General features: G+C 39.9%; 1 protein-coding gene across 1 annotated transcript in view; it reads left to right on the top strand.

Moving 5' to 3' along the window:
• Window positions 1–21,583, top strand: part of KCNB2 (potassium voltage-gated channel subfamily B member 2) — a 377,946-nt gene that overhangs the window by 299,756 nt on the left and 56,607 nt on the right. The window lies entirely within an intron of this gene.

The following is a 21,583-nucleotide window of genomic DNA, read 5'->3' as shown; positions in this document are numbered from 1 at the left end:
AGTTCCAGAATTTTCCCCACTGTCTTTCCAGACTCTTGATTAGATATGAGAAAATCTAGTGTGTATGTGTAAAGGATAAAAAGGGATATAGGAAGCAAATAACTCATTTTCTTTCTTCTAAAATTAGAAGGCTACATAACTAGCACCCTTATTTGTGAAAAAAGGGAGAAGAGAGCTCTCTTAGGTTTAATTCCAGCATGTCATGCCTCTGTTCTCTCTAGTCCAATACACTAGCCACTACCTACTTGGCTATTGAGCACTTGAAATATGGCTAGTTCACACTGAGATGTGCTGTAAATGTAAAATTTACACCGGATTTTGAAGACTTAGTGGGGAAAAAGAAGAGAAAGAATTTTAAATATGTCTTTAATAAATTTTACATTTATTAACATGTTTAAATGATAATATTTTAGATATATTGAGTTAAATAAAATAAAATAAAAATCGAGTAAAAGAGTAAAATAAAACCTGTTACTTTTTACTCTTTTTAATGCGACTACTAGAAATTTTTGAATTACACCTGAGGCTCATGTCATATTTCAGTCGGACAGTCTTGCTTTAGATAATGTAAGTTAATACAAAATTTATTCCAGAAAGTTTTCACCTTCTCAAAATCTCCTCAGTGTTGGAATCTTGTCAGGAAAACTGTGAGAAAAGACATGAATTCTGTCAATAAAGCTTAATGCTTACCATACACCTTAAAATCTTATTCTCAAAATAGCTTTCTGCTCCTTAAAAACTGAATGAAGGAACCATACCTTACGTTTCTTTTAAGGTTTCCTAGTATGGCACTCAAAAGTATTATTAACTGATTTACACTAATTTAAAAAGCTGCCTGTGGCCCCATGGCTGAGTGGTTCAAGTTCCACACAGTGCACTTCGGCAGCCTGAGTTCACGGGTTCGGATCCCGCGCGCAGACCTGCTCCACTCATCAGCCATGCTGTGGAGACATCCCACACACAAAACAGAGGAAGACTGGCACAGATGTTAGCTCAGGGCTAATCTTCCTGATGGGAAAAAAAAAAAGAAGAGGATTGGCAACGGATGTTAGCTCAGGGTGAATCTTCCTCACCAAAAAAAAAAAAAACCTGCCAGTTCTTACAGATTTAACTTAAATGAAGACAGTTTTGTTTTGCTTTTGGTGAGAAAGATCAGCCCTGGGCTAACATCTGTTGCCAATCCTCCTCTTTTTGCTGGAAGATTGGCCCTGGGCTAACATGCGTGCCCATCTTCCTCTGTGCCCAACTTCCTCTACTTTATATGGGACTCTGCCACAGCATGGCTTGACAGGCGGTGCATCGGTGCGCACCCAGGATCCGAACCTGCGAACCCCGGGCTGCTGAAGCGGAACCGGCAAACTTAACCGCTACACCACTGGGCCAGCCCCTGAAGACGGTTTTTAAAATGCTTTTGAAGGAGTATTTCTTCCCAGATATGACTTTTAGGACAAATATCATCCTCTTTTCACTATTGCACCATGCTTTTCGTGACCATTTGTGCTACTGTTCTACTAATCAAAAAAGAGATTTATATTATTTATCAGCAATATTACATGTTCCATTGTATTTACTGCTTTGTTTACACTGGTGCTGCTATGGTACTAACTACAGTTGAAATATTGCAAGCTCTATAGTTCTATTACATTAATCATAGTTTTATAGCAGAACATATTATTAAATATTTACATGGGATGCGAAAGCAATCAATAGCCATATTCTGCAGTGAATAATCTACAACAGAATAGGTTCATCTGTAATCATTCTCTGCAGGGGATATTGGAGATACTCTAACAGAATTTGATTGTTAATTTCTCAGTCTTATTTTTCTATATAAAAGTATTCTATAAATGAATGTACAACAATGAGCAAGTATTAACAAATTATTTAGTCATGCATGGTTTTAGAAGTTTGGTCATTTGTAATTTATAAAGTTGAGCGTTTGTTATATCAGGCAGCTTTTAGATAAAATCAATTATTCACTTCTGGATTTATATACAAAGAATTCAGAAAATAAGTCTATGATCATAATGATCATAATGATCATGTGATCATAAAATAATTTCTCATTTACACAATGTAATCAGTAACATCAAAACATTGACTATTTAGAGAGTGTTTGCACTAGGATATGGTTCATAAATTCCACGTCTACATATAGCAGTAGTCTATTTTTTTGGTAACGTGAAATCATTGGTTTCTATTCAATTCTCTTGAAAAGAGCACTAAATTTGGAATCAGTAGGTTGAATTCAAAGCATAGTTGATACTTATTATCTGTGTCATCTTGGGCAACCCACTTATCATCGACACAGTTTGTTCCTCAACCAGATCCCCTTTACTGGGTCAGTGCATCCATCCTCAACTGCTCTGAGTGTTGACTGCCAACAGAGCAGAGCTGTCCCCTACTGATGGAAGGCCAAGAGGGGCTGCTTTTCCCACCAAGTTACACATCCCGCCCCATCTCCACCCAGGGCAGCCTGCGGCCAATGGCTGAGCTGGCACAGAGCAGAAAAGGCCAACTCCCTTCCCTTAAGGTGGGACCAACCCTGTGATGCAGCGTGCTCCAGAGCTCCAAACAGGATCAGGATGAAGCTGGTCTCCTGCTGAGACCTTGTTCTCCTGTAGCTTTTATCCCTTGCTCCATCCTGCTTTCCTCACGCCCCTTCTCCTGAAAACACTCTTCCAGTACGTCACTGAACAATAATCTCTGTCTCGGGCTCAGCCTCCAAGGAACCTGGCCTAATACATCACCTAATTTCTGAGCGTCCATTTCTTTATCTGTAAAATGAGAGTAATAGCTGACCCATGAGATTATTGTGAGAATTAAGTGATATATCGTTATATGAAAGTGTCTCATACTTTGGAAAGAATTAAACAAATGTTAGTGCCATATTCCATGTTATTACTAAAACTAATGATAATAAGCTGATTTTTGTAATTCTCTGGGACTTACTGTTCCCTCTCCCAAGATGTGCTATAAATGCCCTTTTTGGGTGCATCCAAGATGACAAATCTTTCTCTGCACTTTCATATAAGCCTGACTTGAAAGGAGAATTTCCCAGTTGCTTCCAGGTTCTACTTATTTTAAAATTCTAAGCAGTATTTTTTCATGCATGTGGGTGGATACTTCTGCATCATTCAGCTTTCTTATGTCACCTTCCTCACTATCTTAGGATATTGTTCTCTTATTAGAGTAAACAAAAAAATTTACAACTCATCTACAAGTCCAAGATATTTCCTTCCAATTAAATTAGAAACATTTAGGGCTATTTTGCTTCAATTCTGATGAGATATTTACTTATTTATGGGATATTTATTTACTTATTTATTTAGAACATCTAATTGCTTCCTGCTGGTCAGTCTTAATCAAGAAAGCTAGTATGGCATTCCCTAAACTGAATCTTGCTACCTTTTGAATATTATGCATTTTTCCTAGACAGGCAAAATAAAATCAAAATGAGTAAAATCTCATGTTCCTCCACACACACTGGGCAAATACAACTCAGATAAAAAGCAAGGATCAGTTATATTTTTTAGAGTGTTAGAAGGGGGCTGGCCCCGTGGCTTAGCGGTTAAGTGCATGCGCTCCGCTACTGGCTGCCCGGGTTCGGATCCCGGGCGCGCACCGACGCACCGTTTCTCCAGCCATGCTGAGGCCGCGTCCCACATACAGCAACTAGAAGGATGTGCAGCTATGACATACAACTATCTACTGGGGCTTTGGGGAGAAAAAGGGAAAAAAAGGAGGAGGATTGGCAATAGATGTTAGCTCAGAGCCGGTCTTCCTCAGCAAAAAAAAAAGGAGGATTAGCATAGATGTTAACTCAGGGCTGATCTTCCTCACAAAAAAACAAAAAAAAATAATGTGTTAGAAGAAAACTATTTAAAATTTAGCTTTCAATGTCTATTTTCAGCCTAGGGACTGTGATGTTCCATAAGGGCTGACCCCGGACCAGTACTTTTTCATATTTAACAATGCCTCGAAGAATTAGAATTCATTCATTCTCTGACGGTTTATCAGGTTCCTACTAGGTGCCAAACACTGTGCTAAGAACCCAGTGAGCAGAGACATAAAGAATGCCCACCCTCTTCAAGTGCAATGTAGATGATGATGTAGAGACTGACCTCAATCAGAGAAGGAGTAAATGTGACTGTGATAGGTGCCAGGAGGAGAGTGGAAGTTGAGCAGCTCCAAGTTATCAGAGACAGCTTCCCGAAGAAGTGATCATCAAGCCGACATTGGAGAAAGGTAGGAGGAAAGAGAGGAAGGGAGAGCATTCCAAGTAGAGAGACTAGCATGTGCAAAGCCAAGGTGGCAGGAGGGAGCATGACCAATATGTCACAGGTAGGGTTAGAGGGCCTAAGATGATAAGACAAGCATTAAATCTAAGAGCAATAACCTAGAGAAGCTATGAGCAGAATTGAAAAAGGGAAGGTCACTCAACTAGGAGTCATCTCAATCCAATGAAATGTATTTTGTGTCCACTGCATTGCAAGGGGCTGTGCTCACTTTAGGTCCAGGAGGCCTTCCCAGTGGGGAACCCACCAATACCTCTCAGCTCCATGGCACTCGGCCCTCCTCCACACTTCTTTCAGAGGTCACTCTTGGTCAATCTCGAATTTTTCTTTCACCAAGACAACTAAAAGCAGTTAGAGCCTTATCATACAGCTATATTTATTAAGACTAAAATCCATTCTCCACTGTCGCTTTCCAGGTAATATACCTGACATTGCTATGCTTTCAACCCTCCAGAAGTTTATGCTTGCTTGCAGGACACGATTTGGTTTTGGCAGAGGGTCGGTTTGCTCTCCAGGCTCATTAAATCAACTGTCCAGGAATCTTGACCAGCACTGTCAACAGGAAATATAGTGATGCAAGCCACGTTTTAAATTTTCTAGTAACCACATCAAAAAAGTAAAACAGATGAAATTAATATTAATAATATATTTGATTTATCCCAATATATCCAACATATTTGTCATTTCAACTGTAACAATATAAAAATTATTAATATTTTACATTCTCTTTTTTTCATACTAAGTGTCTGAAATCTAGTGTGTATTTTACACCTACAGCAGATCCCAATTTGGACTCATCACATTTGAAGTACTCGATAGCCACATGTGGCTAGTGGTGACCACATTGGACAGTGCAGATCCAGATAGTCAGTTAGTGACAGTGATCTAGATAGTTAGTGACAGCGATCTAGATAGTTAGCATCCAGGTAAGACCAACAACAAAAACAAGAGAACAAGTTGAACAGAACCAATACGGGCCTCATTGAAAAGACCTTGGAGTCAATTGCCTGAAAATTTAAAGGCTTGAATTATCTATTTTGCTTTCTGTTCTGATGGGGTAAAATGTTTCCAGCAGTTTCTACATAAATATCTGGAGATAATTTAAGTATTATTATCACTTGGGGAAAAAAAAGGCAGCATTTTCTCTATTCTTCATGGATCACTTTTCTTGGTTCTAAAACTACAGATGCATATGAGATAGTTGGATGCAGTTAAAGAGCATTGTAAGATAATTTTTTCAGTTCTGAAAGATAGTATTTATCTTTCAGGGAGGGGAAAGCCAACAACTGGAATATTTCGCCTAGTAACAACATTTCTTCCCTTGCTCCTAGAATCAGTATTATACCTTTTCTCACTTGATCAATTTATTAGTATCACTGAGTGAGTGAGATTCAACAAAAGATCCTGCCTCCCCTCCCCCATCACAGAAACACGTGGGAACACAGAAATAAATTACATGGATAGAAAGACTGATTCTCTTTAATATGCCTACTCATCCTTTGTGCCTAGTTCAAGGAATGTCAAGTATATTGAGAAATATAATCTTATTTCATTCATTCTTTTACTCATTTGTTCACTAAATCCTTATTGAGCACTGATTATGTGCAGATCTTGTGCTGGGCCCTCAGACTATGCAATCACTGCCTTCAAGGAGCAATGCGGCCTCTTGGGGAAGTCAGACATTAACAAGTCTGTGATATGCATGGTGAAGGGTGCAAGAACTTTTAGAAACGGGATGGAACCTAGTCCAGGGGTTCATGGAAGGCCTTCCCAAGGAAGGATCAGTAAGGTGAGAATTGAAGGAGCAGGAGTTGGCCAGTTGAATAGAAAGCCAGGCAAAGGAAAGAACATGTGGAAGACCCAGGTTTGAGAGAGCATATGGTGGTCTTGGCTTCCAGAAGCTAGACTTTCCAGCAACGGAAAGAAGTTCATTATGAGTGGAGGGTAAAACTTAAGGGCTAGAATGACCATTAATGAGGCTGGCGGAGCCTGCCAGCAGCCAGCTCACAAAGAGCTAAAAATGTTACAATCGCAGGTGCTTATGAGATGCTTGGTTGCAATCCTTTAAAATGACTCCACCCAGGGAAGGAGTGCAGCGTCTGCCTGGAGATGGAGGTGGGTAGAGGAAATGGAAACAACAGGGCAAGATGGCAGGCAGTAAATAGACAAAAGGGTAAAGAAGAATGAAGAGTCAGAAAAAAAGATTTGAGGACTTCATTAATCACAGTAGAAGATCAAGACTGTGTTTGAACCACTTATCAAGTTGCACTAACCTTGGAAGCGAGATCCTTCATCGAAAAACTTAGTATTTTTAGGCCCTGTGCATGTGTTTATCTAATTTAATTCTCCCAACAGCATATTTTGCAATGAAGAAGCTAAAGCTGAGAGTGGTTTTGTAACTTGTCCAAGATTGTATATTAGTAAGTGGTGCACAAGGGATAGAAACTCAGATCTGTCAAGCCACAGTGCCCACACTTTTTCTATCAGACTCATCAAAAAAAGGAATATAGCTGATGTTTAAACAGTAACAGTTCAGCCTCCAACATCAAAAGTTATATTGGAAAAGTTGTTAAGCCTTATCTGTTTGGCCTTAATGTTAAAACTGAGAGTTTTGCTAGTTCTTTTATCTTTCTACATGCATAAGTAGTCACAAGATAATCCATGTACAGTGCTTTGAACTGGCAATAGAATGGTGACACATATATATCTGCATGTTTATTATTACATTTCTAATTCATATAGTTACCGTTTTTAAAAATTATAACATTTTAAAATATGTTAAAAAGATAGACCACATTAAATTGCACTTGCCCGATAATATTTTATGAGATGTATAATTTTAAGATATGTCTTAAAAGGAGGCCATAATCTAGTCCATTAAAAACAGCTCTATCCTAATTTTTATAAAAAGAGTGCTTTTGCAAGAAAAAAAAAATGCTTAGATCAGGGAGTAACTTGAACTCTTTACCATGATGTGCAATTTAGCCATTTTTTACTGAAGTTGTTAAATTATTTCTCATAACTGCATTTTTAAAGTGTGAAGGCACAGAAACTGAGCGAGAATCTCCCCACTTTGCAGAGCTAAACCGGCAGCACAAATTTGCTTTTCTCCACAGCCTAACACTGTGGTCATGGCCCTTTAGTAAAATGAAGCTTATCAAGGAAAGATTTGGAAACGAGGTGGGCAGTATATGAGGTTTCAAGGTAGTTGTCACTATATATCTATAAGGCTCCCCACTGGAACCTACTATGAATACCAGTGGCCTTGCAAATTGACTCTAGAATGGGACCTCTTGGGAATCTGACTTCATTGTAGCTTCTTCGCTTCCTGAGTACATATTGTCTTAGACCGTGGGGGTTGCTCCTCTCCCTGGTAACTTTCCCTGAATAAATGCAACTCTCTGAGGGGAATAGTATTCTTTGCTTTCTGCACCTTTTATCTCTTGTAAATTACTCTTGGCTTCAAGAATGGAGCTCTTAATCTTGTTTTCCTCCATCACAGATATAAGGTTACGCAAATGCTAAGATGATTGCTCCTACAATATGTCCTCATAGGTGGGCCCTAAAACCTTTAGTTTTCACAATAATGCCTCTAATTTGTAAAGCATGAGTCTCCTAAAGAAAAAAAAAGATCTTAGCATGAATCTGGGACACAGAAGCGTTTGTTCTCACCAGGTCCCTATGAGGAAGAAAGAGGGTAGAGTGGTTTGCTGTGGTTATTGCCACATATAGATGGGAAAGTATCAAAAGAGGCTAACCTGAGATTCATCAGGGGATAGCAAGCAAAGCTGAGAATTCTAGTGTGGGCTCTTACCAAGCAGTGCTGTTTTCTTATCAGTTTTGAATATATTTTGATGCCTTTTTTTAATAACAGCTTTATTGAGATATAATTCACATTCCATACAATTCATCCATTTAAAATATACAATTCAATGGTTTTTAGTACATTCACAGGGTTGTGCATCCATCATCACAATCAATTTTAGGACATTTTTATTACTTCTAAAGGAAACTCTATATCCCTTAGTCATCACCCTCCTATCTCTTCATCTCTCTCGCCAGCCCTACACAAGCACTAAACTACTTTCTATCTCTATAGATTTGCCTATTGTGGGCATTTCATATAAATGGAATCATACAGTATATAGCCTTTTGTGACTCTTCTTTCGCACAGCATAGTGATTTCAAGATTCATCCATATTGTAGCATGTATCAGTACTTCATTTCTTTTTATTGCCAAAGAATATTCCATCGTATGGATGTACCACATTTTATTTATGCATTCATCAGCTAATGGTCATTTGGGTTGTTTCCACCTTTTAACTACTTAGAATAATGTAGTGATGAACATTTGTGTACAATTTTTTGTGTGGATATATATTTTTGTTTCTCTTGGGTATATACCTAGGAGTAGAATTGCTGAGTCATACGGTAACTATATGTTTAACATTTTCAGAAACTGTCAGACTGTTTTCCAGTGAGGCTGCACATTTTACGTTTCCATCAGCAATGTATGAGGGTTCCAGTTTCTCCACATCCTCACCAATACTTATTATTATCTGTCTTTTTTATTCTAGCCATCCTAGTGGATGTGAAGTAGTATCTCGTGGTTTTGATTTGCATTTCTCTGATCTAATGATGTTGAGCATCTTTTCATGTGCTTAGCCATTTGTATTGATGCCTTGTTTTAAACCTATTTCTCTGCTAGGTTTTAAAAGTAACACGACTTAAATGTCAGGTAATGGCCAGAGTCTTTCAAATAAAGGATGGCTCTTTGGGCTGTACTGTTGCCACTTGCATCTATAAAGCTGTAGTTCCATTCGCCTGGAGAAGCAGCAGGCCCTTTGTTGGTATCTGAGAAAATATATTTAAAAAGAAGATGCCATTCCTACCCCTAAGGTATTAAGGAAATTAAAAGGCAAAGTCCATTCCCTTGCCCTTTTCTAATGGTCACAAGAACAGATGAGTATCTCCTCAGATATTTCTCCAAGGCATGATGCATCTTCTTAAAGGAGAAACCAATATGACTTTTAAAGGAAAAGTTTCCCATTTACATGGCAAATAGTCAAGTTCACATCAGCAGAACAATTAACTCACTTTCGCTCAAATCCAAATTGCTCAAATAATTGATGAGAGAGTATTTGAAGTTAGGGTTTAGAAATTTAAAAGAGAAAGGCAAAAGAACGCTTTTCTTATATAGTTCATTAGATTTGAATTTTGATGTCTGTAGATTGTGAAATTACAACTGCTCTTTTTTAAGTGTTAGAAAGCTAGAAAGGACCTAAGCTCCTCATTTCCCAGATGCAGAAGTGCAGGCTCAGACAGAGGACTCATCTAAGATCCGTACATGAGACTGGAAGGAGTGGAACCAGAACTCAGGTGTCAGATTCCCCGGTTCAGTATGTTTTCCACAACACCAGACTCTCTCTCTGAGGTTCCTTCTGGTTCTGAGTTCTATCACTGCCTAGGAATGACTTTAAATATATATTAGGAAGAAGATGTTAAAGGCCTGACTACCTGGAGGTGAATTAAGTGTCCTAGAAGAGCAAAGCCATTTCCTGTATAACTCAGACTGAGGAAATTGACTGGACTGAATACATTCACTTATACAGACCTGCCCCTAAGCCAGTGGTTTTCAAACCAGGTTATCAGTCTCAACCCAAATGGGGGTCATTAAATTAGTGTGTGTGTGTGTGTGCGCGCGCGCGCGTGCGTGCCCGCTCGCATAGAGTCAAAAAAGTTCCCTTAGGCAGAGGCAAGGAAGTATGTAGCACAAGGTGAGGTGCTGATCTTCAGGATGCCCAAAGGCCGGCATACCACAAAGATCTCTCTGCCAAAATGTGGAAAATATACCTCATTTCCCCATCTGTTATTTGGATTAAGCTATTATCGAAACAGCAAATATTTATTGAGCATTTACTATGCGTGAGTGCTTTACACATAGTAACCCCAAATCCTACATCAGCCTACATGGTACAAAGGTATCTAGTAACTTGCTCCAGATCACACCACTAGTTAGTGGCAGAGGTGGGATTTGACCCAGGCAGACTTGTTCTAAAGCCTACCTTCTCCTGGACCATAATGCCTCCAATGTGGAGCGTTTGCTTTGTGACTATTGACATGAATTAACTGATTCATTTCCTTATTCCAGGAATCTAGTGGGGCGTCTCCTCTTTGATGGTACCTTGCTGGGCACTGACAGCTCCAGAACTTCTATATGTATGGGTTTGGGTGTGGAAATTTGGTTGGGGAAGGCGACTCTCCATAATTCTTCTTGAAGCTACCTGTGCATAGTAAGAACACTGTTTTAAACCTAGTTTTGTGTTCGGGGTGGCTTTGCAGGCAGGCTGATGGAGATGGGGGTCACCATACTGTTGGTGTCCAGAGTCTACAATGTAGGGTGCCCCTACAGAGCAGGTTAGGGAGACAGGGGTGGGAGATGGAAAGCCCAACAGTGAGGAATCCTTGGCAGCCCAGGGCAGCCTGTGAGTTAAGTCTGAAAGAGACTCAAGAGGCAGAATGAGGGGCAGAAACAAATGTCGCCCTCTTCAAAACCAAACCTGGACGCAAATCCCACTGGGCATGAGGAGCTAGACAATTATAACCTGCTTTAGGTTTGTCTGGTTAGTCGGGAAATAATTACATAGAAAGAGGGTTAAGAGGCTGGAATCCATGTTTGCTTTAAAGAAAAACATACTCTAGTGCCAAAATTTAGGGACAAAAACAAAAATCTGCTTGTGCAAAGGATCTGAAACTCTATTGTTCCCGTTGAGCAAATGGAGGCTCTGCTTTCCTGCACAAGGATAATTCTGCTGCCAGAGACAGTTGTCCCTGGAACCAGGTGGCCAATGGGACACAGGCTAGAATTGTACAAGCAGAGTTCAGGTAAAATCTTCAAATAGAATCCCTGATAAGCTCTCATGTCATTCTGGTGTCCATACCAATACTCACTTTCTGGAAGGGCAAGAGGGGTGAGGTTGCTAAGCATATCCCTTCCCTACCAAACCAGTGAAACAGCTCATCGTCCCTGCTACCACCTTTATGAAAGGAATGTGCCAGAAAGCTCAGGAGGTCTCCACTCTGGTTTTGTTTTGCCTGCTTAACTCTGGCTGTTATCTCTAAGCCTTTGCTCATGCCATTCTCCTTTCCAGAAGTGCCTTCCCTGCTTCAATCTGACAGTTAGTGTCTATTATTTCCTTTAAAATTTGCTTTAGAATTTCCTCCTCCTCCAAAAAGTCTTCTCTGATTATACTGCCCTGCCCCCATCCTTGTGTTCTCCCTTCACTCAGCACTTGGATAAAATTTTATCACTATTTAAAGACATGTTTACACAACAGAAAACAGACAAATACTGAATGCACTAGAAGATACTTGAAATTTGCAGTCTTTAAGAATATTATAGAGGGGGGCCAGCCTGGTGGCGTAGAGGTTAGGTTTGTGTGTTCCGCTTCGGCGGCCCAGGGTTCGCTGGTTCAATCCTGGGCACGGACCTACTCACTGCTCATCAAGCCATGCTGAGGTGGTGTCCCATATAACTCTGCAGCTATGATACACAACTATGTGCTGGGGCTTTGGGGAGAAAAAAGAAAAAGAGGAAGATTGGCAACAAATGTTAGCGCAGGGCCAATCTTCCTCAAAAAAAAAAAAAAAGATTATAGAGAATCCTTTGAAACCGGTTTCCACCTAACCAAATGATTATACATTCAGTTTAGTAAAAGTTTGAGAGAATTTTTTATTTATATCATATATCGTGCACATTGTAGGTTCTTGATACATATTGTTGAGTGTATTAATTGATCATCTTTCCAAGTATGTCTTTGCTGTTTGGTTTTTTGTTGCTGGTGGTAGATTTGGTTCTTTTGGTTTCATTTCATTTGTTTTTTTAATCATTCTCAGATAAGGTAACCAATGGGCCAATATAAGAATTTTTATGTATCCTAACATATAGTTATTAGTCTGTGATACTAGCTTACCCATATTGTCTATACTTACACCCAGGTTGTTTTGTTATGTTGTGTGCATGTGTATAGTATATTACAACTACTCCAAATCAAGGACTGTGTCTTATTTTTTAATAACACTGAAGTGCCTTACAAAATGTTGAGCATACAGTAGCCACTCACAAATAAGTATGTCAATAAGTGAATTGTCTAGTTTAGAAGAATCCACACATTAAACCCATCTCAAAAAGCTAGAAGGACACGGGAGGTTTCTTCTCTGTGTACATTAATTTATTTGTTGTCACAATAGTACAATCCATGATGAGGAGAGTGACTTTTCTCCCTTTCCAGCTTAAGTGCTTGTCTTGTCTGAAAAGAGGCCATTTATAAATGTTGAGCTCCTACACATTTGCTAATGTCCCCAGTGGAAACAAATCAAAATGATCAGATTCACAAATTGTGATTTTTGTGTCTATTTCTAACCTCAAAGTCATTATGTCACTTGTTATAATGCAATTCAGGTAAAAATAAGAATTTGATCATAGCCATGCAATTTAAAGCCAAGAAATGCTTATTAGCTCCTCTCACTTGCAGCCTTTCAGAGGTAGTTAGTTGCAGCACCACTCCCCAGAGACTGGTCCTGAGGATAGAAGCTCACCGGAGGAGCCTGACAGCTCACTGAGACTTGGCTTCTTTGAGCCAAGAGTGTCTTTGTGTAGCAGAATGTGGGAGGGGCCCAATCTGCTTTTGACATTGACCCTTCCTACATCAAGACTGGACTGGATGCTCCCTGCCAAAAGGAAGATCTCAATCTGCCTGACCTGAAAAAGCAAATCAAAGACTAATTCCCAAAAGTTCATTGATCTTATCAACATCAATGCTGTGTTTAAATCTTACTTACTTTTAATTAAGATGACTCCCTAATGTTCCATGAATGCTCTATAAGATACAAATATTTATGTTTCCTGTGGCCAAAGACTGTCCTTATAGAGGTGTTACCAAGTTAAAACGTTTGGTTGGGTTTTGATTTCATGGAGAAACACTAGAAATTTGAAACTCAAAGAAACTCAAGTCTAGAGACAAGCCAAATTTAATTTTTTTACTGAATTAGTTAAACAAATCATTAGTTTTCAGGTACAAACAGAGATGTAAAGAGAAATAAAAGTCATGAACTTGCCAGTATTTTTGCCAGCTGCCGCCGTTAGTTAAAAGTGTCCTTTAACTGTATAATCAAGTCCTTTCTTAATGGTTTACATGAAACCTAAGACCTGTAAATTCATTGTTCATTGCTGTTAAATATTTAAAATGTGAAATTTTCCAAAATATTTACATTAAAGAGATTTAATGATTTTTAAGATAGTGTTTTTGTTGAGAATCTTTTGTTTTCTAACTCTAGGCCACTGGATTTAACACTAAAGTTAAAAAGGACAGGGTTTCTGTAGGTTTCTCATCTATGAAAAGAGCCTTCCGTAATAGCTGGTACTCAGTAAAGGAAAGCCGTTATTTTCACTATTACTATAATTAATCAAATCACCATTCTTGCTTACTTTCTCTCCAGTTTGTGAGATTGTATTGTATTTCTGTAGAGTTACATTTTCACCTCTCAAACCAAAAGCCTATCTAGATAGAAATGCTAAGAGCGAGCCCTTATTGTGTACTAGCGATGGTTCTAGAAGCTTTACATCTAACTGTGCTATCTTCACAATAACCCACGAAGATCAGTATATAAGCTTCACTTTACCCAAGAGAAAGCGAAGGTTCAGAGAGATTAAGCTACCCACCCAAATTCACAAAGATAATTAAACGAAAAGGCTGTGATGCAAATCCAGATTTTTCTGATTCTAAATCTCATGTTTTTTGCACTATTCCAAGTAGCTTTCTTTTTAATTACAATAGAATATTAAGAAGTACAGTTTTATTCTCTCAAAAAACCATACAATAACTCAAATTAAGCCAATTCAGTGTTGCCTCGTAGGGAAGATCTGATTTAATTAATTAATTCTAATGGTTTATAAGCAGCACGGCATTTGTTTCTATGTAAACAGCACTCCTACAGGGCTTGTCAGTGCTGAAAACAATTTGTCCTTTAAGTATTTTAAACATTCCCTCTGCAATCTGGTTTGCACTATTAATTTTACACCATTAAGAAAGTGTTTTACCAAGCAAAAATAAGCCAACCCAGCTTGGGCCTGTCAAAGTGATAATAAATTCTGAATTAGTGGAATTTTTATTAGGTTTTTATATAATTGAAAGGATTTCAGAATTCACACCAGATTATTACCCAAAAACCCAAGTCAATTATATAACATCCAAAAAAAAAAAGTCAGACTTTTGTATCAGCTTCCCCATCAGCATAGCATCCTTTAAGCTGTCATCCCGCCTGGGCGCTCACCATCACGTTGTCAATAGTGGTGAAAGTTCTAAGAGCTGGCCTCTGTACACAGAGGACATTCCTTTCACTGGAGGGGTAATGGTCCCATATATGGGCTTCCAGCCTCTGAGACAGTGACAAAGTCCACAAGGCAGCCTGCCAACTTGTGATAGTGTCACTAACTGTGATCAGTGTGCAAACAGCACATAATAGCTTTTTGCACACTTAATCCAGGTGGCAGAGTAAGGAAAAAATCACTGTTTTCTAAAACCCAATTCCAGCCTGCTTCCCAATTGCCTCAACTAATCCCTGATCCTGGTTCAAAGCATCTGTAGCTCCTAGGTAGAGTGCTGAATGGTGGGTAAGATTATGGACTCAGAGCTTAAATAATACAGAAGTTATTAAATGAGTTGTAATTCATCATATTGAAGAGTCCAGAGGTCTTCCCACTGTCCACCAAGAGGACCGGTGTCAGCCCTTGCACGCTTCTTATCAAGAAAAACGTGTGCTAAGTAGATCTATGAAAATACGAAACTGTTTTGTTCTGAAGTCCGTCTTTTATATCTTTAAAGTGGGCTGTTTATTCTGAAGATGTATCTTCTCTTTATCTCTCCTGGTTCATACAAACAGAAACAAAAACCCTCTGTGAGTTCCTTTAGTAGACACCTCTGCTTGCTGTAGAGGAGGTATAAATAATTCATTGAGTTTCCATGAAGGTCAGCCAGAGGGTCTATTACCTATGATATGCATGTGTCGGAGGAGAGTGAGCTCTGAGCTAATGATCAAGGATCAAGATAGGGAAGGTTTCTGTTGCTTTCAGTGAATACAGATGTGTCCTGACATGTAATTTACCAATACAGATATGGAAAATAACAGAAAGACAGAGAGAACTGAAATAGGATTCTCTATATGGCATCTTACGTGGAGCCATGCCCTTCCCAGCCCTTACTCTCCTTTCATTGCCCGACTTGATTAACCATCTGATGTTCCTTTAAGAACACTTGTAAAGGAATAGGAATTGCTGCTGGCCGAGCTGTATTAGAGCCCTGCTTAATTAAGCCTCTCAGAAGGGTTTCTGTTTGGTTTAATGAAACAGGTGTGAGAAGGAATCAGAACCAGCATTGAATACTTATGAAATGTGTTTGTCCTGCTGACACCTCAAATCAAAATCCCTAATACTGAACTCATCATCTTCTCCCCAGACCTCCTACCTGGCCGAGTTTGCCTCCCATGGGTCTCACCCTCGTCATCTCTCCTCCCCCTCCTTCCCCCTGGCCACTCTCCTGGCAAAAAAGACCCTCAAAGTCTCTTCCCAGAATTGTTGCAGCTGGCCCCCGGCTGACCTCCGAGGACCACTCTGGCCCCCTCTTTCCCTTCAGTTCATCCTGCTGTTGGCAGAGTGACAGCCGTAAAACTATCTAAGCTTGTTTCATTCCCCAGAAATGCCGGAGGGCCCCTCACCACTCCCATCTTCATCCCTCATCTCTACGGCCAACAGTTACCCACTGCTTGGCCCCTAAAGGCTTGGGATTCTCTTCCTTCAGCCAGGCACCAGATACACCTCTGCTAGCTACAGGAATACTCTGCTCCAGGCCATCCAATTCCCAGGCCTGTGCCTCAGTTTCCTTCTGCTCTGCCTGCTTCTTCTCAAGCCTCTTTCAGAGACTGGAGTGCTCCCTCAAACTCCAAGGGTATATTTTATTGAATAGAAGTTGTGCAAAAATATACGTTGAGTGCCTATAGCATAGTGCTTAGCACTCACTACATAGTTAATAAACAATGATTATGATGATTATCATTATTAAATCATTTAGAATAGTCCTTGACATGTGATCATTGCTTAATAAATGTTAGTCTTCGCCCCTCTTTAAATTGCTTACGTGTAGGAGGCATTCACAGACTCCCAAAATTATAAAAGCTTTCCTTCTTCAAAGGTTTTGATTTTCAGAGTTAACGACGTGCTAAACTCTATTATGTGTTTGTGTGGAATACTTGTCTTCCTGCTCTTCAACTCGCTGCCTCTGACTTATCCTTCTGGTCTCCTCTATCCTCAGCAAAGCAGTCCCTGACCTCCTAAGCAACCTAAGTAACCTCCTCTCCCCTCCTATCCTCTCTATCTAACTTCACTTGTCGCTTTTCCTCGCTTAACGCTATTGTAATAATCTGGTTGTTTGCATAGTTCGTGTGCGTTACCATCTGCCTCATACCCTACACTATCAGGCCCCTGAAGGCAGGGGCCGTGAGGTTTTGTTCGCCATCATATCCCCAGCTCCTGGCACAAGACCTGTCCCATTGTGGTCACTCAATAAATATTTGTTTAATTAGTTATCAATTTCAACAGGAACAAAATATGCAGAATGTACATTTACATTCAGAGGGTGACAATGAGGACGCAAAAAGCTATCAGCAATGGAAAAAGACAACAAATGAGTCTGGGTATGCTGAACATTATGACTTTTAAAAAACAACAATTCCCATTGTGAAACTTGTACTGTGTTACTCCTGGAACACGCTCCTGTCACTCTTCCCATGTATGACTTGGCAAGCTGTCATTCCCAGTTGCAGTTAATACCGAGAGCATTCTTCTAGAAAACAGAAACGTTATTCGATCCAAACGTGGAAGGGCTCCACGTGCAGTAGAGTCTCCTGTAAGAAAAGTCGGTGGAGCAAAGCTGAGAAGATGAGAAACTGTCCTTTAAGTACATTGGCAAAGATTTATTTCTTCCTTAGGTTCAGTTACCCAATTTAAATTTCCACTGAACACCTTGACATAACAAGTACAATGTGGGCATACACAGGATCCCGAAATTATCAAGTTCTTCATGCCAGAAGTGCTTGACTTGAAAAGTTAAAAAGCTTAAAAGGAAAACTCAGAATTTTCTTGTCATTACAGCTGCTCTGATGGAGCCCGTTTCACTCCATGAAATACTGCATCTCATGTGGAATACTGACGCCTTCCACTTCATGAATTATTTTGTAAAAGAAAAGCAAAATTCTCCTCTCACTTATTTTTTTTATGTTTTGCTGAGGAAGAGTTGCCCTGAGCTAACATCCACCACCATTTTCCTCTTTTTTTGCTTAAGGAAGATTGGCCCTGAGCTAACGTCTGTGCCAGACTTCCTCTATTTTGTATGTAGGTCAAAGCCACAGCATGGCTGACGAGTGGTGTAGGTCAGCGCCCCGGATCCAAACCCGCGAACCGGGGCTGCCAAAGCGGAGCACACTGAACTTCACCACTACGCCATGGGACTGGCCCCTCATCTCATTTATTTTAATGCTTTAAAGCTAGGAAAGTGTTCTTTTTTAAAAGGGTGGGACTCCCAATTAAATCCATTGCAAACTTTGAAATTGATTCAAGTCAAGGGTCATCTTCTCCAGGAAGCCATCCTAGACCCCCCAGTGAGTGTTCGGTGCCTTTTTTCTGTGCTCTCACAGCCTCCTCCATGTATCTGTATTGCACATGATCACAGAGGACGTGCTCCTTGAGGACAACAACTGTGTCTTTCAGCTCTGGATCCCAAGGAATTTCTATATCCTGAACTATGTCTCGCATGCTGCCTGGTGTAGAGTAAGAGCTTAATAAATGATGAATGAATGAATGAGTTAGTTGATGGCTTAGAGATATTTAGTCAAATGCTCATCCATTTATCAGCCTCTTCATTTTCCTCTGGTTTAGACTTTATTCTATCTACACAAGCAACAGCTAATTAATATATCACTAAATACCATATTGTGAAGCATATGGCTTGATATGAGAAGTCAGGTAGCTCCAGATGTGAAAATTTACTCAGTTCATGGGGAATCACTCTTACCTTTGTTCTCGGCAGTAAGTACTGTGGGAGCAGGTCTTAAAGCTGCAGCCCGGAGATCTTCTTCTTGATAATAAATAATGGCTCTTATTTAAACTTAAATTAATCAAATGAGTCTGTGATCCTGAGGGTGAGGAATACTATCCTCTACCCATTCTGGGTCCTTCCTGGCTGGGCTACAAATTAAACTGACATGAGACCAAATAGCAGGAGAAAATCAAAGTTTAATAACATGTATACATGAGAGAAACCAGGTATTTGTTGAGTTTCTCAACAAATGGCAGAGGGTTTCACCTTAAATGGATTTGGATAAAGACAAAGGAGGATGTTGGGGGTGGGGAGGGAGACAGAAATCACAGTAATCAAAAGTATGCAGATTTAAGTCCTCTCCTTCCATACTGATAAAAGTTTCTAGAAATAAGGTCATCCCCCCTCTTCCTAGTACAAAGAAGGTGATACCTTTACAAATGGAGATTTCCCTTACAAATGTAAATTATCCATACCCAGAGTTAAATTCATTTAGGCAGTTAGTAGGGGAGGTCAAATGTCTATCAGAGAAAGTAATCAAGGTAAAGAGACATATTTTGGGGTGGCCAATTTTGATCTCCCACAATCCCAAAAGAGACCTTTGTAAAAAGTAGCCCGCAGTGTTACAGGCTACATTTCTTATGAACCTAAGTAGTGAGTGGGGACATATTTTTTGTCCCTGCTTGTTGAGGTTGCTATAAGGCAAGCACAATAAATCCAACCACTTTATTTAAAGTGACCTGTTAGCCCATGGTAGACATGGTGTATGCGCTGAACCATCCATCCAGTGACAGCATCCCATTTCAAAGACTCTTCTTCTGTGTTGAATTAAGATGACATCACTACTGCTATTTTCTAGATTGGAGCAGAGGAGCAGTGGCCACTTGCTCTAGGTATAGTCCAACATTACTTGGCTGTTACCTTCTTTCCACCTTCTACCTTACAAGGATGACATACGGGTTCACAGGATAAATTTTGTGCAATTCTTTAAAATGAATAATATAAACATGGCAGATATCTATGTCATTGGTCAATGAAATAATAGTCTACAAGCCAGTGGAGGTTGGTTTTGGTTTTTATTCTAGTTTTTTAAATTTAATTATTAGACATTCTTGTTTTCTAATTCTAATAGGCACCTTGCTATTAAAAGAGATTCTTTGAAGCTTAACTGTCTATTTTAAGTGATCATTTAAAAAATACTACCCTAGTTGCTGAGTTACAGCCCAGACAGGAAGACATAAAATACCTTGTTCTGAATTGATTTGGTGAGAAAAGCAAAAGCACTTAAAATAGAGACAGCTGGTGGAATATCAGGAGAAGAGCATGCCTGAGCCAAAAGTGCACATCTGTGTCTACGGGGGTCTCCATCCAGGCCCCTGAAAATTGAAATGTGGCTCCACTCCATGTCCCAGTATCCGCACCACCATCACTAGGCAAACCACCCTTCAATGCACTAGTGTCTCTTCTTCCTCTGAAGTCCTCATTTATCAAAATTAGAACTAGGCAGGTGGCCAAAGTTGGAGGTGGGTAATACAGGGTAGAGGAAATTGGTATGCCAGAAAGGGGACCTTCCAGCCCAAGCCAGCACCAGCTCTCTCACTGCCGTAGGGAGGAAAAGTATCCCCCTCAGGAAGCAGCCCAGAGCTAAGACCTGGGGTATAGTCCAGTCACCGCCCTGTTGGTGATGACAGCAACAATTTTAAGTGGCCTTGGGAGGCAGGGAGAAGTCGGTGTGTGCCTCCAAGCCAGCTAGGGGGGTTTGGAGGGAGAAGCAGACACAACGAAAACTCACAGACTCACTTTGAGGGTTTATACCCGTTAGGAAGGGGGCAGTGTAGCAGGGCTGCATTTTCACTTTTGTGGGCCCTAGGCACTTTTGCCTTTGTGGGGGCCTGCCTCCGTTAAAAACATTTTAAAAATTATAGTTTACGACTGCATTGGAATAAAGATGAATATAATCCTGGCTGGATTCATTATTGTATATTAGTTGTTACATTCATTTTTTTTCTTCTGATTTTAAATCAGAGAACATTTAGTGGGCCCCTACAAGTATCATAGCTCTGGGCACCGTGCACACTGTGCCTAAGGGACATGGCGGCCGTGTCAGCGAGAACTAGAACGTTCCCCTGACTACGTTCTCAGCGAAAGGATACAGGGTGTCCCAGGATGGGAAACTGTGGAGGGTAATGGCTCAAATGTCACTTCTTCCACTTACGAGCTGTATGACCTTGAGCAAATTGATTTATCTGAGTCTTGGCTTCCTCAGAAGTTTTAATTATGAGATTTTAAATAAGATGTGTACAAAATACTTTGCCTACTACCTGTTTCAAAGCACTAAGTAAATGGTAGCTATTAGTAGCAACAGCAAGTTTGGGATATATAGAAAAACACTCAAAATGGAGTCAAAAAAAGTGGCTGCTAGTTCTGTTTTTGTTTTTGTTTTTGTTTTTTACCCATTAGTTGTGTGATCTTGGGCCAGGCACTTAGCCTTTCTTAGTTTTATCATCGGTAAAAATATCTGCCCTGCCAACCTCACAGGCTTGCTGAAAGACAAATGAGATAATAGATGTAGAAGCGTGTTGATTATAGCTGAAGCATTATATATAGGAATTATTATTACCAAAGAAGTTGTAAATTGTGTAGAGGGGAGTATACATTGCCTGGCACCCAAAAGCTACTCAGTACATGTTTATTGAATAAATGAATGAATGGATGGATGAATGGATGCCTCACAAAGCTTTCAATATTTGAAACACTAAAATCTCCACTGGTGTACATAATGGTGAAAAGCATTGCAAAGGCAGCCCAAGACAAAAATAACAAGTATTTTACGTAAGAAGGAGATTGTAACTAATAATTCATCCCTATAACTTTCACCAACATGTGTCTTAGACTGCAGGCTTCTGGAAGGTACAGATTACTTGTATTTTTATATCCCCAACATTCCCCATCCCAGTGTTAAAACACAGAAGTCACTCAGCAAGTGCTTGGAAATTGAATTGAATTTACCAAGTTCTACAAGGACTGTCCCTTGTAGCCGATCTTAATCTCTCTTCATAGCAAAATGTTCTTAATTCCATTATTTCCCCCACACTCTTCCTTTGCTTTTGTGTCAGTAAGACTGTCAAATTTAAAAGG

Source organism: Ceratotherium simum, chromosome 31 (genome assembly GCF_057802395.1).
Source record: "Ceratotherium simum simum isolate JZ-2026a chromosome 31, ASM5780239v1, whole genome shotgun sequence".
NCBI lineage: Eukaryota > Metazoa > Chordata > Mammalia > Perissodactyla > Rhinocerotidae > Ceratotherium > Ceratotherium simum.
This window is presented reverse-complemented; position numbering and strand designations above follow the sequence as displayed.